General features: G+C 35.2%; 3 long non-coding RNA genes across 4 annotated transcripts; all 3 read left to right on the top strand.

The window, feature by feature from the left end:
• The first annotated feature begins 233 nt into the window (after positions 1 to 233).
• Positions 234 to 2,802, top strand: LOC130013216 (uncharacterized). The gene is made up of 3 exons (XR_008788583.1): positions 234 to 326; positions 1,923 to 2,041; positions 2,778 to 2,802. It is a non-coding gene; the product is annotated as an uncharacterized LOC130013216 (long non-coding RNA).
• Positions 2,803 to 3,195: 393 nt separating this feature from the next.
• On the top strand, positions 3,196 to 9,307 carry LOC126825343 (uncharacterized). Of its 2 annotated transcripts, XR_008788582.1 has the most exons (4): positions 3,196 to 3,327; positions 4,652 to 6,655; positions 7,180 to 7,274; positions 7,714 to 9,307. It is a non-coding gene; the product is annotated as an uncharacterized LOC126825343 (long non-coding RNA). The 2 variants fall into 2 exon arrangements; XR_007681907.2 differs by lacking the exon at positions 3,196 to 3,327 and having other exon boundaries at positions 3,694 to 6,655.
• A 7,643-nt stretch (positions 9,308 to 16,950) lies between these two features.
• On the top strand, positions 16,951 to 17,814 carry LOC126825349 (uncharacterized). The gene is made up of 3 exons (XR_007681917.2): positions 16,951 to 17,025; positions 17,209 to 17,268; positions 17,725 to 17,814. It is a non-coding gene; the product is annotated as an uncharacterized LOC126825349 (long non-coding RNA).
• The last annotated feature ends 831 nt before the right edge of the window (positions 17,815 to 18,645 follow it).

Below are 18,645 nucleotides of genomic sequence, written 5' to 3'. Positions count from 1 at the left end.
TATATTGTATTTTGAGTTACATAAAATGAATTCTTTTGTATTTAGTTTCTTTATTCCCCAAAACGGTCACGCCTCGCCCATCCTGTGACATAACTTATCTTCTTCATCAAATACATCAATCACATGTAGAAATTGTATTTCACCTTCGTATTGATATGGAATATAATCAACCCCCGCAGATACAATGACGCATCCTGAAGTCCAGGTATGAATTACTCGGGTTGGAGAAGGTCCAAGTCGCATTTAAAACTCAACCAATGCTACAAAATGGCTGCCGTTTGATCGAGCAATCCAGGGATATTTTATTACTTTAATGTATTTTAGCGGTATTTAGCTTCATTATAGATGATTGAGATACATTATTTAATGTTCTATTAAATATAAAGAAACATAATAATAGCCTTTATTCTATAACTACACGCAAATACAAGCAAATATTGAATACAGCCTTTAAATACAGTCATTGAATAACCTTTTCCGGCGTGGTTTCCCCTTGTCAGTGATTCAGGATGGAGGGCCTGACAAGGACAGCTGTCTAGTCGTTCGGATGGGACGAAAAACTTAGTCCTGTGTACACATTGGCGTGCACGTAAAAGACCCCATGGCAGTTGGAATTCGATATAAGAGTAGGCTGTAGTGCCGCTGCCTCATAGCACGCTGTATAATATGGCGTATGCCCGTCTTCATTAGCCCATGTTAGGAGCAGGACAGTAGGACGTTATACCTGCATTTCATTTCATTGAATAACCTATGGTTGTATTCAATGGCTTGAAAACGCACTACTTTTGTCCAAAATGACGTAACTTTCAGAATTACGTCAAACAGTAATGATGTTAACACTAGGCAACTACAATTTTTGTAAAAAGTAAGAAAAAAGGGCAGAACATATGATGAATTCTAATTTTATTGGTGATGATTTTTTTGTTGTTAATCTGGATAGTACAGTGTATTTCGAGATTTGCATGTAGTTATAGAATAAAAACAGAACTTATTGCTCGTGGAATACTTGTGCAGGGATACACTCTTTTGAACCATTAAATAACCTGAGCGGTATTCAATGGTCATTGAGTTCTGTTTTTATTGACATTAGAAGTAGAGGTAAGATATTCATAATAACATAACTTGCCACAGGATCACATCTCATTGTATATGAAGCAGCTACACAGGCTACCGGTAAGACTGAGAGCCAGAATAAAATTTAAAATTCTCGTTTTTATACGCCCAGAATAAATCAGTAATACCCAAAACAGCTTCTAATTGTATGGTGGATATGTTTAATGTTTACACTTTCAGTGCCAGGTGGGCAAGTTTTCATTTTCCATTAGGGATGCCAAACTTCAGAATGTACTTCCCAGAAACATCAGAGAGTATACCCACCTATCTCGGTTTAAATCTAAACTGAAGACTCATCTGTTTAGTAACTCATATAAATAGAGTCATGCGCCTACCATTGTGTAAATATGACTGTACAGCACTTAGAAATAACTATTGTTACAATGTAGCGCTTTAAAAATGAAATTATAATAATAATTTACCACTACTTTCATTTCTAAATTTTGGATGGTCATTCTTATTGAAGATTGGAAATTTGATCAAAGTTGATATGCCTTCAACAAATAAGACCTCTATTATAGTGACAGGGTTTTCAGAAAAGGGCGGTAATAGTGACAAACTACTCTACAACTTTCATCAAATTGATTGATCATTTAGGTGTATAGAACTTATTGACCTACTTTCATTTCTAAATTTTGGATGGTCATTCTTATTGATATTTATGCCTTTTATGGGATAGACATTATCAATTGATATTAATTATTTACTTTATTCAGGTTCAGTATTGGTCCTCGTAGTAGTGATGATAATTTATGTCACTTTATGAACATTACCGGTATCAATTAATATTAATTATTTACTTTAATCAGGTTCAGTATTGGTCATCTAGTAGTGATGTAAAGGATGAAACTGATGGTTACAAGCTAATAACTCAAGAGATTTGAAGTGACTTTATAGCTGGATTTCTTACGATTAAAAGTAAGGTAAGGTAAGTTAAGGCCTAACATTTTGAACATATTTCATCAAAATAAACTTGTTATTGGACAATTGAAAGATTTAGAGATATAATAAAAGAGATTTTATAAATATTGTAGGCTACCTTGTTTTTATGTGTATATACAATATTGTGAATAGTTGTTGATTCCTGTAATTTATAACTACTGTTATATCTAAATATAGACAAAAATTATTGTTCTTTGAATATAATTTGCTCAATGTTTGGATCCAAATCAGAATCTTGTTATGATCAAACTAACATGTTGGTTTTTAGGTGGAGTCATTACGACTATTCAAGAGACCAAGACATGTGCAACTTCCCTACTTTCCTACTGTCCAACTTCGTGGGGGTTCTCCGTGTCCTCTGGTTTCCTCCCACTGCTAAAGACCCCTACGCGCAAGCCAATTATTGAAATAAAATTGATCCATATGTTAGTCCTGAAATGACCTAGTTTGTGTCGAGTGGATGTTAAACCCCATTTCTCCCTCTCTCTCTCTCCTCCATTTCATGATTAAATCATGAATAAAAGTTGAGCAGCAAATCGGATCCTAATCCAGTAAATATCGCAGACTAGCGATGACATTGAGAGTTGATTATGGTCTGGATAAGTTAAGTAATGTCTAATTAATAACTTAGATAACATTTGAGGCCTAAAGAAAGACCTGCAATAGGCAGATTTAGCTCATGTTTAAATAGTGTAAATAATTATTAGATCAATTTCTTTCAGAGAGAAGAATCAAGAGAAAAGCTGAAAATGTCAAAGCATTCTGTCTCCAATAAAAACTATAAATGTGATATTTGTGGTAAATCACTAGCAAACTATTCTGATTTAAGTAGACACATTATGATTCATACGGGAGAGAGGCCATATAAATGTGATGTTTGTGGTAAATCATTTACACTAAAGAATAATTTGAAAACTCACACTAGAACCCACACTGGGACAAAACCCTTTCCTTGTGATGTTTGTAGTAAATCATTTACCACTAGTAATAATCTACAGCAACACACCAGAACCCATACTGGTCAAAAACCTTTTTCTTGTGATGTTTGTAGTAAATCTTTTACACAAAGTGTTAATCTACAGCAACACACCAGAAGTCATACTAGAGAAAAACTCTTTTCTTGTGATGTTTGTAGTAAATCATTTACCACTGGTAGTCATCTACGGCAACATACCAGAAGTCACACTGGAGAAATACCTTTTGCTTGTGATGTTTGTAGAAAATTGTTTATGCAAAGAAGAAATCTAAAGCTACACATGCGAACGCATACGGGTGAGAAGCCATATAAATGTGATGTTTGTAAGAAATCATTCAGTCAGAAGAGCAGTTTAAATTCACACTCCAGAACCCATACTGGGGAAAAACTCTTTCCTTGTAATGTTTGTAATAAATCATTTAGCGACCGTAGTGGTCTACAACAACACATTGGAACGCATTCTGGGGAAAAACCCTTTTCTTGTGATGTTTGTAAAAAATCATTTACCAACTATCGTAATCTACATTATCACACCAGAATTCATACTGGTGAAAACCTTTTTTCTTGTGACGTTTGTGGTAAATCTTTTACCACTAGTAGTCATCTAAAGAGACACACCAGAATTCATACTAGACACAAACCGTACCTCTTGTGATGTTTGTAGGGGGTTAGCGTGGTTCTCCCTTGTCAGTGATGCAGGACGGAGGGCCTGACAAGGAAAGCTGTCTAGTCGTTCGGATGGGACGAAAAACCGAGGCCCTGTGTACTCATTGGCGTGCACGTAAAAGATCCCTTTTGGCAGTTGGAATTCGATATAAGAGTAGGCCGTAGTGCCGCTGTCCGGGCAAAATTTCCCTCATAGCACACTGTATGGCGTATGCCCGTCTTCATTAGCCCAGGTTAGGAGCAGAACAGTAGGACGTTAAACCCCATTTCATTTCATTTTGTAGGGGGTTATGTACATGCTAGAACTCATACTAGAGAACAGGATTATTCTTGTGATATGTATAGACTTACAATATGATTGAGACAGAAGTTGTATATCTGTGGTAAATAACCAGATGATAACGTTATATAATATAGATCAGGTTATGGAATGTTATACCTTGTATATATATCCATGTAATATAGATCAGACAGATGATAATGTTATATAATATAGATCAGGTTATTATCTGCCATACTATGTATATATATCTATGTAATATAGATCAGATATATGTTATACCATGTATGATAATGTTATATAATATAGATCATGTTATACCATGTATATTTACGAACAGTTCCTTGGTCGGGTGTTTGATCCCTGCATTGGCCGAGAAAGTTCCGATTTTCCAGCGTGGTTCCCCCTTGTCAGTGATGCAGGACGGAGGACCTGACAAAGGACAGCTGTCTAGTCGTTCAGATGAGACGAAAATCTGAGGTACCGTGTACACATTGGCGTGCACGTAAAAGATCCCTTGACAGTTGGAATTCGATATAAGAGTAGGCCGTAGTGCCGCTGTCCAGGCAAAATTTCCCTCATAGCACATTGTATGGTGTATGCCCGTCTTCATTAGCCCAGTTCGGAGCAAAACAGTAGGACGTTAAACCCCATTTCATTTCATTTCATTTCAGTTTTCGGCAATCGACCAACAGTGGATATTATAAGACTCTAACGATTTATATGCCTTTATGTCATTTAGGGTATATGTACTTTGTGTATTCACAAGATAGTTAACAATATCGGGATACTGGATTTCTGGATATTTGTTTTCAGTTGACCATTCTTTCTTCGGTATTTTGTATGGATCTTTATCATCAATTAGATTAATTTTATCGAAGTACCGAGCTTTGGAAATTGGATCAAAAGTGTCAGCATACCTGGTTTTTGATGATAAACTGTTCAATTTGTCCGTCGTATTAAAATCTCTCTTAAAAATCGGGTGTTAAATCAGTAACGTCAACACCGGTTGAACATGCTTTGAGTGTCAGCATACCACAAGATGGTGGATGTCAAGTGGAATCCCTGGATGTTGACGTCAGTAAAAACCATGTATTGACTATAAAAATTACTATCTTTATCGACAGTAAAAACTTCATTGAAGACGTATTTATATATACAGTGTAGGTTGTGTTTAGTGGTTGCTTTGTGTTGAACTTTCATTTTACAGAAGAGAATCTCAAACACTTTGAACATACTGTATTCTCTCTGTGTATGTGGAATATCCTCTATACGTGACATTAACAACAGGAAGACACCACAACTTGTAATATTTATAATAAACATGTATATCATTATCTACCAGAAATATTCTACATGAAATCATAAACTATTATAACCTACTGGGTTAACTTCATAAATTAGGAACAACTTTTGCTTTATTTTACCAGATATAACAAATTAGTGAATCTTCAAAAATGGTTTGAGTCAACTGGCGTGGTTTCGAATCCTCGGTTGTATGTGACAATAATAATAATATGATAATCCTCTATTCATATAGCGCGATAATACTAAAACTAAAGTTTCTATTGCGCTTTTCAAGTTTTCTTGCTTGAACTACAGAAATGCTTCTGTAAACAGAAACATCTTTAGCTGAGATTTAAATACATCTAGGGAGTCAATTGTTCTAATGTGGTAAGGCAACAAAATCCATAATAGAGGAGCAGAGAACGAGAAAGATCTTTTTTTGCTATTTCAAGATTCACTGATGGTTGATACAGAATTGTTTATCTGTGGATCTAAGAGTTCTCATGGATTTATATGGGGTAATCAGATCTTTGATATATTTTGGTGATTGATCATGTAACGCCTTGAAAGTTAACAGTAATATTTTGAACTTGATTCGTTGTTGAACTGGGAGCAAATGTAGAGTAGGGTTGCTTGTCCAACCTCGTGGGTTTTCTTCGGGTCCTCCGGTTTCCTTCCACTGCTAAAGACTCCTACGCGCAAGCAAATTATTGAAATAAAATTAAACCATGTTTAGTCCCGAAATGACCTAGTCTGTGTCAAGTGGATGTTAAACCATATTTCTCTCTCTCTCTCTCAAAAATGGTTCTTCTTGTGAACAAGAAAAATAAAATCTGTAAAAAAGGAGTTTTAATTAGTTTGTTTATGAATGAAAAATAAAGGAAATAATATAACTTGGCAGCCTTTTGAACAATAAAAGATATTTATCATAAGCTGGAGGCGGGGTAAAGGGAAACAGAATGGGGGTCAGTGGTGGAAGGTGTAAAGGGAAATAGAGGGAATGGGTGACCGGATAGTTTGTCATTGAGTCAACTGGCGTGGATTCAATTCCCCTGTTGAACGTGACAAGGAGTAGGGTTGCCCCCCTCCCTCTCTCTCTCTCACTCATTCATATTGATAAGTTAAGTTATGGATTAAATACCCTCGCAGATACAATGACGAATCCTGAAGTCCAAATATGAATTACTCGGGCTGGAGAAGGTCCACGTCACATTTAAAACTCAACCAATGGTACAAAATGGCTGCCGTCTGATCGAGCAATCCAGAGATATTTTATTACTTTAATGTATCTTACGGGTATTAAGCTTCATTATAGATGATTGAGATACATTATTTAATGTTCTATTAAATACGAAGAAACATAATAACCTTCAGTGACATTAGAAGTAAAAGTAAGATATTCATAACACAACGTAATGGATTTACGACTACCGGTATTTTCATTTCTGACATTTTTTTTAATTGTGGGGGAGCCACGGTGGCTAGGTGGTTAAGACGCTGGCTCACTAGCCTGGAGGTCGGGTGTTCAATCCCTGCATTGGCCGAGAAAGTTCATCCTGATTTTCCGACGTGGTTTCCCCTTGTCAGTGGTGCAGAACGGAGGGCCTGACAAGGACAGCTGTCTAGTCCTTCGGATGAGACGAAAAACCGAGGTCCTGTGTATACATTAGAATGCACGTAAAAGATCCCTTGGCAGTTGGAATTCGATATAAGAGTAGGCGATAGTGCCGCTGCCCGGGCAAAATTTCCCTCATAGCACACTGTATGGCGTATGACCATCTTCAATAGCCCAGTATAGAAGCAGAACAGTAGGACGTTAAACGCCATTTCATTTCATTTAATTGTGGATGGTCATTGTAATATTAATGCCTTTTATAGACATTATCAACTAATATTAATTACTTACTTTATTCAGAGTAAGTTTTGGTGTAAAGGATGAAACTGATGTTTACAAGCTAACAACTCAAGAGATTTGAAGTGACTTTATAGCGGAATTTCTTACAGTTAAAGGTAGAGTAAATTAAGGCCTAACATTTTGAACATATTTCATCAAAATAAACTTGAAAGCTATTTTTATAGATCTATAGTGTCACAAATAGTCATCTTATTAAGTCACTTACATACTAACTTTCTATAGACCCATATTAAGCTGTGATCGTTTCAAGTTAAGGCCAGGGTAAACAAATGAATAATTTGATAGAATATTTAATTTATAATGGACTGTATATAAACATGAAGTTTATTGGCAGATAATCTAACAACAAAAGACACAAGCAACTGTCTCACTGAGATTAAAACTATTCAACCTTAAAGATAATATGGTTTATGGTTAGTTTTTGATAGAAAAAAACATTTGAACTCTGTAATTAATTATTAATATTTTTTTTAGAGAAAAACATTTAAAATGTGTAATTAGTTATAAGCCTATTTTTTTTTTTATAATTTTCAGAGAGAAGAATCAAGAGAAAAGCTGAAAATGTCAAAGCATTCCATTGCCAATAAAAACTATAAATGTGATATTTGTGGTAAATCTCTAACAAGCTATTCTCATTTAAATAGTCACATTATGATTCATACTGGTGAGAAGCCATATAAATGTGATGTTTGTGATAAATCATTTATACAAAAGAGCAATTTGAAAACACACAACAAAAGTCATACTGGTGACAGACCTTTTCCTTGTGATGTTTGTAGTAAATCATTTACCACTAATAGTCATCTACGTGTACACGTACTTACACACACCCGAACTCAAACCGGAGAAAACCCTTTTTCTTGTAGTATTTGTAGAAAATTGTTTAAGCGAAAGGGTAATCTACAGAAACACATGAACACACATATTGGAGTAAAATCTTTTTCTTGTGATGTTTGTCGTAAATCGTTTACGCGAAAGGGTAATATAAAAAAACACATGAGACTCCATACTAGAGAAAAATCGTTTGCTTGTGATTTTTGTAGTGAATCATTTACCACTAATAATGATCTAAGACGACACACAAGTAGTTGTCCTGTTAAAATAGAAAGAGATGCAAGTACAAGTATGTATAGACTAGATTGTAAATATATATAAGTATGTCTGTGGTAAAAAATCATATTGTTAAATGTATTACTTTTACGTCAGAATAGTTATGGTTATTTTTATGTTAGAAAATGATGTAATAATTTATTCGCTTTGAATAACGGTAATTTTGGATCAAATAATTATACCAGTGTGTGTACATTCTAACAAATGATAAATATGTGGAATTCAGACATAATATTAACATATTTGTTATTAGTTATAAATTGAATGTTAATCTAAAGTAAATTTTTGTGTCAGGATTCAAACTGTTAGTGTATGGTTAATTTCTAATCTAAACTGAAAGCTGATAGCTGCACAAAGAGTGGAAATTTGATCAAAGTTGATATGCCTTCAACAAACTGGACCTCTATTATGGTGACAGGGTTTTCAGAAAAGGGTGGTAATTGTGACAAACTACTCTATAACTTTCATCAAATTGAACGATCATTTAGGTGTAGAGAACTTATTGACCTAAGGTGTTTTTGATAATATATGATATTGACTTTTTAAATTCTGTTAAGGCACACGGACTGGCTATGATCTAAAACATGTAATTAATCCCATATGTCATTTACAAACTACATTTGCTCTGTGTACAAGATCCACATGACTTCAAAGCAATATGCACTGGTCAGTAAGCATACCGTGACGTGATAAATAGACAATTGCATGCATGATCATGAGTCTTATCTATTCTCCGGCGCTATATAATCAGGAGTGTACCGACAGTTATGCAGACGACTTGAGACAAGGGGAGACGACTAGACAAGCAGAGAAGCAGACAAGAGACCAGCGTATGGACTCGAGTTCAGACGATGTCTTGGCAAATGGAGGAATGGTGGATTTAATATTGTTATATATGTTCCTGTCGTAGTCTAGTTCCCGATGTAGTTTAGTTCCCGTTGTAGTTTAGTTCCCGTTGTATGTATGTAACTGTAGCTGTTTTATATACCTGATGTAAATAAATCATATATTTACTTAACTGATCTACTGTTATCACTAGGTAGTGTTACATAATTCCGGAATGGAAGGTCGCAGAACGATAATTAATAATGTGGTTCCGAGTTCGATCCCTACATTGGAAGATAAAGTTCATCAGGTGTATAGTAATTCGAATTGAACAAAAACCGAGGGATTGTGTACATACACACTGGCGTACATGTTAAATAACCATTGACGGTTAGAATTTGAAATAAGAGTTATCCATAGCGTCGCTATCTGGGCAAACTTTTCCTCATAGCACACTGTATGGTATATGCCTGTCTTCATTAGCCCAGTAATATAGGAGCAGAACAGTAGGATGTTAAATCCTATATCATTTTATGTCAAGGGGAAACCATGCTGGTATATCCTGGGGAACTTTCTTAGTCAACACACGGACTCTGTACCTGTACCTTGCTCAATAAGCCCCCGGGGTGGAAAATCCCAGACAACAGTCTAGCTGAACACCCAATAGTAGGGACCAAGAAAATATTTTCTGTGCATCATTTTTCATTGAGAACCGCAACTGTTAACACATGGTTGGGTTTATTTCAATTATTCGCTTGTGCGTAGGGGTCCTTAGCAGTGGGAGGAAACCGGAGGACCCGGAGAAAAACCACGAGGTTGGATAGGCTATCCTACACCTTGTCACGTACAACCGGCGAATCGAAACCACGCCAGTTGACTCAATGACAGACCTTATGATACAACACGGACGCGCCAACCATTCGGCCGTCGAACCCCCCGCCCCCTTGTCGGTAAGGAAAACATTTACAACACACTAAAATATAATTACGAATGACAAACCCATTAAGTAATTGTCATACTTGTTTGGCTTCTAATTCTGCCCTACTAAAAACATTAAATATCAAAGACCATAAATCTGGAAATCATTGAAAATCAACAGAATTCTTCGTCTCATGGCCATAATTGACGGGAGCGACGACAATATACGCGATATTGGCGTATACAAAAGTGTCGAAAACCGGAAATCAGCATATCGGCTTAAAATACATTTATCCATATACCAATCCACATTTTAGTAAAATTATTTTGTGTGATAAAGGGCCTGTGATAAACTTGCGTCTTCCTCGTATCCGCCCATTTTCATTGACTCATTCAACTTCTTACACAAAGAATCCAGTGTGTAAGTCAGTTACCGACCTTCAACCCTCGGGGTCAAGTTAGATGAACACCCGAGCTCGCGCAATTGAACGTGTTCACCTAACTTGAACCCCTCTGTCTCAGTCGATAACCCTTTCGTACAATCTTGTGTTCCATCATTCATTTAAACTTAGATAAATGTTTCCTTCATATTGAAAACTGATAACTAAATACCATGCACGATATATTAAAATAGCTGTTTTAATTCTATAACATACCATGAATAATTATTAATATGGTCTGTTAACCTGGATATTTTACTGTCTCAATGATAAACACAGCAATATGATGTAAAGAAAATAAACAACAAACAAGCAACATACATAAGGTAAGTTAGTTTATTGTGCGATCTAGGTTAAATTTTAATATTTTATTGGTTGAACTGGACAGACAGAAACGATGACAATATACGTCCACGTGAAAATGTTCAATACGCTTTTCATTTTCTGTAATTTAGTTTTAATTAATTTCATCATTGCATTTCAAATATCCTTCTCTTTATAAATTTTCATATGATTGCTTTTCATACCGTTGCATTTCAAATTTCCTTATCACTTTCACACGAATATTAGAATATGAGTTATGTATCGCTCGGGGCGTGTTTTCTGAACAGTTTATGTTAAAGGTCGTTAGCTCTAATTTTTAGAACCTTAAAAGCACGCATTAAAGATACATTATGGGAGATTATATAAAGAGCTGACAGTTCGCACTATAATAGTTAAAAACTAGATAATCTAACTGGAATTTGCTGAAAATTTCAGTCACATTGATCCACTCTGAACCGAGAATTTAGCGATTGAATTTTCCTCCCATAGCCTCAATCATCATTACTAAAGTCGGTAAGTTAAAAAATCCTAATCCAGTAAATATCGCAGGCTAGCGATGACATCGAGAGTTGATTATGGTCTGGATAGGTTAATTAATGTCTTATTAATAATTTAGATAACATTTCAGGCCTAAAGAAAGACCAGCAATAGACAGTTATATTTTTTTGTATAATGTATGTTTAATATGATTAATACAATGACATCATTATTAATGTGACGCCATAATGTATGTTTAGTGTAATATAAGTGTATATAAAGTGATATATATATCCAATTTCACGTTTGGTGAAATACGGAAACAGTCTTATATTAAAACGTTTACATGGGCTTTCTATCATTATTATAATGTGATTTGCGAATCAGCCCTATTTGTTTACTTTCGTGTTGTCTCTAGGGGATTTGTTTTTCTTTTTCCATTACAAATGATTTTCATAGTGGTAGGTACCCAGGGCCCGCTCCGTTTAATCTGGTCTTTACAGATAGCCACATATTCAAAATGTACGAGATAGTTGACCCAGTCAGTTCTTTTTCCGTCTAATTTAATCTGTTTATCTGGAGAAGCTTGCATTGAGTTGATCAGTAGGTTCGATTTATATTGACCTCTGGATTAATAGGCGTTTCAAGTTTAATAATTACAAAATATATTCTTAGAATCTGTATTCAACCGATGAGAAAGTTCGATTCAAGTTGAATAACTCATATTAATATTTTACGCCGAACGTCCATCATGAGACCTTATATGACGGATCTTACCCTATAATTGCTACGGTTAGTTGTCCGGCCACGACTCTCACTTCCTCCTCATCTACTAGATATACGATTTATAAGACAAACACAAATTGGGTCTACAAAGAAACTAGTTTTTTTTCACCAACTCAAACCCCCAATTTTGAATACGAATTAGTAAGTTCTTCACGGTATCCTGGCCGTCTAGTTAGCATTTATAATATTCATCGTACCGAAAGGAGAGCCCAGGTCTAAAATATGGTTAATTCTATCTCAGGCGTAAAATATAACGAACCCCCATCAACGTGTGGTTTACAGTAGACACCAAACTTTCTACACAGTCTCGGGGACTCCTTATCTTGAGTCGGGCTATGGTGTCACATAGGAAGGTTATACCTCAATTGGCAGGTGACGCTACAAGACAAGACTACACGTACAACACAACGCGCAAAACTAAAGTCTAAAGATGAATAAATTGAAAATCTTAGCCAAATTACTCGTTGCGGAGCGACGTTATCAGACTTTGAAGTGTTCACAATATTGTCTTGATCGTAATGTATCATTGCTACGATAATTAACAGTGTCAATTATCCCTGTTTAAATCAAATTATTTCAATGCATTGAAAATCACGACAATCTGATGGTCTAGAGAGATGATTTTATAGGCTGGTCAGGGGAATAAATGTCTAAATAATAGTTTATATTACATTTGAGGCCACAAGAAAGACATAAAATAGACAAGTTTGGCTCTTACAGGCAGATTTATCTTGTCCCGAAAAGTGGAACGGACAAGCAGGTGAATAACAATAATGTAAAACTCAAACCAAAATATTCCTCTTTCTTTTTATTATTAATTTAGTCATTGCAAGTTTTAGATTTCATGAAATCATCTAAAATTACTGGTACTAGTGTGAATTGATGCTTGAAGATAATCAGTGTAAATATTGATTTACAATATTAACTTTCTACCAACCATTAATTATTACCGGATACTTCACCCTAGTATCAAATAAATTATATTACCTAGCAACACGTTACCTTACAATGAATATTCCTCCAAAAAACTGGATATTTCTAAATAATATTTTAGATTTCAGGGAAAACATATTGTCCCACTTTGCTGTTTTGAATCAAGAAATGTGCTGAACAGACTTGTTAACTAACTCTGAAAATTATAATTTAGAAAAATCCACATTCAATAAAATATGTACAGTATAAGCAAACAAAAAAACTCACCAGCACAACTTAGTGTGTCTTGTCATTTATACAATAGGTTAAATAAGACAAAATCTAATGATATTGTTCTTAGAGATTTATATTTCATACCTTCACTGTTATATCCATATTTTATTCAGTTTTACTGTCTGTATAAAACAAATGTGAGAAAACACATATTGAAAATAAAGGGGAATTCGTTTTTCATCTTCAAGTATTGATTAAAGACCCGAAAATTTATTAAAGACTGCTTAAAGTTTAGTAATTAATGAACTACCATCTCATACCCGACGTGAAGTAGCTTTTTTTAAAAAAAGAAACGTTCAGTTATGAACACAGGTCGAGCGAACCAACAATTATTTAATTTAAACCAGTTGTTTCTATAGACATTGATTCAACAGCTCAATTTGAAATGGAATCAACTGAAATATTTAAAAAAAAAACATTTACTGAATTAATTTGTACTAACTATTCGGGTTGGCGGGTAAAGTTGGAAAAAAATACTTTTTGGTTTTTGTCTGGGGCCATACTGCTTTGTTCGAGATTTTTCCGGCATTTCTCTCTCATTTTGACTGTTATAAACTTTTTAATTTTCATGTGGACGCATAATGTCGTCTGCTTCTCAGTCCGATGTAGATGAAACTTGAAATATGTGTTAAGGATTAAAAACGACTCATGTAACTAAATGTCAAATTGAAAATACGTATATCATTTAATATGAAATAATCTTTTATTGTATAATACCCCTGCCTATCTTGTGGATGCTCTAGAGGTCATAAATTCATCCGAAATTGGCCTGTCAACGTGTCAGGGGCTATAGGTTCTTTTCAAATTTGGTGTGAAGCATTGGACAATGAGATGACAGTCTAGAGGTTCAGTGCGGGGGGGGGGGTCCATCAAATGGGCACAAAACCAGGCTCAACTTTTCTCAAGTATTTTTTGGGGAAGAATACGATGCCGAGTGGTAATCAGTCAGCCGTTGGTGCGTTTTCGAAATATTCAGGGTCAAATGAGGTCATTGTTACAGTATTGCTTTCTATCAGGTTCAGATGACAAGACTAGTTTAGCATCTTATAATACTTTTATTCTCTGCTTCTTACATATCAAGTACAAACATCTTAATGTTAAAGACGCCCAGAACTAACTTGTATTGAGGGAGCCATGTCCTAGCTTGGCACAAATGTGCCAACTCCAATACCCTCTCCCTCGTTCCGTCTTGTGTAGTGACTGTGCGCCCATGGCCTGCGCCCTCGTGTCCTGGCCGGACCTCACTGTCGATTCGTTTGTTATCTGGGTTTATAAACCCTTCCAGACAAAGGAATCTTATTAGACATCTCGCTAATGTATCATGTATCATATCAGTTTTAACGTTTAGTACAGTTTGCTTATCATCAAAGAAAGTTTAAATATGACATGCCAACAAGGTAAGGTTACATAATCGTTACATAATCACCTAGGGATGCTACCTTAAGAACTCCAGGGATGTCGATAGCGAACAGGTGTCAAGTTGGCAGGAAGCGTCTATATTATCTGTGATTATGTAACATCATTTACACTGAAAGTGAATGCCAGACATTCTTGTATCATGAAAAAATACTCTCAATGATCGGAAGTAATCATTATTTAAATAAAAATGTAAACTTGCTAAATTCACCTTTTTTCTATGTGACCCTGGGGGTCAAAAGGTCAAGTTTTCCGTTTTTGTACTAGGAAGATTTAACGCAATAAACGTCAGCGTAAAATATAAAAACTAAAGAGAAACCTGTTGTAATTAATAATAGAAACATTTAAAATTTATCTTTAGGGTGTCCTTAGCACCGTACGTTTTTTTTTCTATGTCGAAAAAGATCTTGTAGCCTACAACAGCAGTAAAACACTTCGAAACCTGTTTCAAAAATACGTAAAAACTCTCAAATCGAAATCTCTCCGATTTAGTTTCACAACGATTGTCTTTGTCTGTTCGTGTACTCGATTCCTACAGGGGTGTTGTGTGGCCGAATGGATTAGCGCGTGTTCTTTAGAACATAAGGTCTGGTATTGAGTCACGAGAAACCTGGTTTAAGTCCTACAGTTCAGATGGCGGAATGATTTCTGAAGTGTTTATATTAACAATACTATATTATTATTTTACAGTGAGAGAATGTAACGTGACAGAGTGTAAAGAGAGAGGTGGTCGGTGTTATGGATTGAGATGTCCATCCAATGGTAAGATACCTAGTCTTCTTTCAGCTACTGGAGCCACGATGGCTATGCGAGGAAGACGCTGGCTTGTCAAATTTAAAAAAAAACGGTCAAATACGACAATCATAAAGAATCTTTCCTCAACGATAATATCTACATCTGAAGTTGTTGAATATATATAAATCTTGAACTAGGTTATCAATCTTCTAACCATTAAATTGGTTGTATTTTTCAGTTATCAATTGTGGTGGTACACGCTGTAATACAGCTATTGGCGAGGTCTGTGTTGATGGTAAATGTGTACGCAGCAGTAAGCATCTAATTACAACAAAATGAGAAGTTATATCGATCACGTGTTCCAGAGGAAGTATAGCCCGTCTCGTGAATCACACGTGTAACTACCTACAGTCGACTTTATTCAAAAACCTATCCCTGCAATTTTTGAAATATTTAAATTATCTTACAGTATTATTTAATTCCACAAGTCATAATTATATAACCAGTTCATGTTTGCAATTATATGATTACGTTAATGATTATATCCGGTGGCCCAGAAAAACTCGATTACACTATTTAAAGTGGAATAATTTATAAAAGTTTTGTATCATTAACGTTTCACATGTCGTACAATATGGATGTTTGAAAACTAAACTCCTAATTGTAGATCCACAGCAAAAATATTATTTACATAATACGGGTTTTAAAACAGAATGTCAAATCAAGTTTTGCCGGACTAAGAAGTCACATCACAGTCACCACAGGTTACATAAACAAATGGTCAACATGTTCCCTGTCTTGTGTACTCGTGTTTTCTGGGCCACCCTATATACACTAATTATCTACTCTCTGTGTAAACTGGAATGTTATCGATAACAACACAAAGACAATTAGCTGTATTCAAGAAATGGGTAAAAACCGACCTCCTAAGAGAAACTGTAAGTTGCTGTAAATAAAGCATATTGTATTGTTTCAGGTGATTCATGTGGAGATAACTTCTGTCGTATAGGTACTAAATGTCTAAATGGCACGTGCAGGTGTAAGTATAATATAGATATATGTTATTCATAACGCGTCCGTTTCTATTATAAATTATTGGTTCATTCGTATGCGAGTGACAGATACTTTGTGCTTATAAATGAAATGAAATGGGGTTTAACGTCCTACTTTTCTGCTCCTAAACTGGGCTAATGAAGACGGGCATACGCCATACAGTGTGCTATGAGGGAAATTTTGCCCGGACAGCGGCGCTACGGCCTACTCTTATATCGAATTCCAACTGCCGAGGGATCTTTTACGTGCACGCCAATGTGTGGACCTCGATATTTCGTCCCATCCGAACGACTAGACAGCTGTCCTTGTCAGGCCCTCCTTATAAATTGTTTACAGAAGGTACACTTGGTGACACTATCCTATGTTGGATGATTTGTCTAACAGATCATGTTAGCCTTTTATCTTATGAAAGCACAGTTGTAAATTGTCTTTATTATAGATATACAACGCTGTGATAGTTGTAAATTATCTTTACTTATAGATACAGATATATGTGGTAGTGGGACTGATGGTAAAAGTTGCACCGATGGCATTTGTTCAGATGGTGTTTGTCTCAGTAAATATGATTTATATTATAGACAGTGGGGTCATTTATACAAACCCTGGCTATTTATATATATTATCGATAATATTTCTAGAATCTGTAAATATAACTCGTTCCTATTGCCATGTTGATGAATACAACTTCAATATTCATGATATTCATATTGTCGTAATGATATAATACATCTATTTATAGGACCATGTAATGATGACAAGCAATGTAGAGGTTTGCCATGTGTTGGTGGACACTGTGCATGTAAATATTTACTATTCTATTTATAAATATTCACTATTCTATTTATAATCACCCACCGTAATATGATATATATATAAACAAGTTTAGCGTCTTTATATATAAAGAAGAAAGACACAAATTATTTGACACCAACAACTTTATGTCGTCTCTCCTAGTTCCCGTTGAGTGTAATATGTGGACCATGATGTACACTGAAGGGGGTGTATTATAGGTTTACTCTCTGTCCGTCATGATGTTAACTGTACATCTACCTTATGATGTTGTAGTCATCTACCATGGTGTAAACTGGAGGATGTACCTCTATCTTCCATGGTTAATTTGAATATATACACCAGATGTTGTTATGGATGGTATAACCCATGGTGTTCTGTAAAATTACGCTCTGTCTGTCATAAATTTAATGAAATTAAGAAGGATTGTGACAGTTTGTTTATTTATATTATTTTGTATTTTCAGATGTCTTTTGTGGAGAGTCATATTGTCGTTTTTGATAAACCAACAACTCTAAATATATTCTACTGTAACTCTTTAAAGCACCCAGATACCAACACCCAGATACCAACACCCAGATACCAACAACTACAATATACTATTCTTTACTTCATTAAACCAACCAGTTGATCCAATAAAATATTAAAATATAACCTAGATCGCACAATAAACAAACTTACCTTATGTATGTTGCTTGTTTGTTGTTTATTTTGTTTACTTCATATTGCTGCGTTTATCATTGAGACAGTAAAATATCCAGATTAACAGACCATGTTAATAGTTATTCATGGTATGTTATAGAATTAAAACAGTCAAATTTTGTAATATATTGTGCATGGTATTTAGTTAGCAGTTTCAGTATGAAGGAACATTTATCTAAGTTTAAATGAATTATGGAACACAATATTGCACGAGTGGGTGTACTGTTCCCGTATGTAATGATAAAGCTGTTAGTATATGTTAGAAATGATACAATTGTTAGTAATGATTTGAAAAGTTTCTCGGCCGTGTGCTTTATCCTTTATCGTCAGATGGTGGGATGGGATGATATAGACATATGTGATATCACAATGTCATCGTATGAATTCATAATAAAAATTGACGTCAAATGGGATGTTGGATTTCTCTGTTTAAAAAGCCCAGTGTGTATGTATATACGCCAAAATCACGATAGAGACCATGTATTTCTGAGAAAAAAAATTCGAGGTGGGATATATTGTCTCAGGAACCTGGCAAACTCCCTCCTGCAAAAATTCCTGGATTCGCCCCTGGAAATAGAAGTCGGCCTACGTCATGCAGTGCGTTATTGGGGCTGGGGATTATTTTCTGCGTAGTCGAATTCAAGATTCACAAAACTCCCAACAGGAACTGTCACTGAGGCCCACC

Source organism: Patella vulgata, chromosome 6, assembly GCF_932274485.2.
Source record: "Patella vulgata chromosome 6, xgPatVulg1.2, whole genome shotgun sequence".
Classification (NCBI taxonomy): Eukaryota; Metazoa; Mollusca; class Gastropoda; family Patellidae; genus Patella; species Patella vulgata.
Note: the sequence above shows the minus strand (reverse complement) of the source record. Positions and strands in the feature narration are given on the sequence as shown.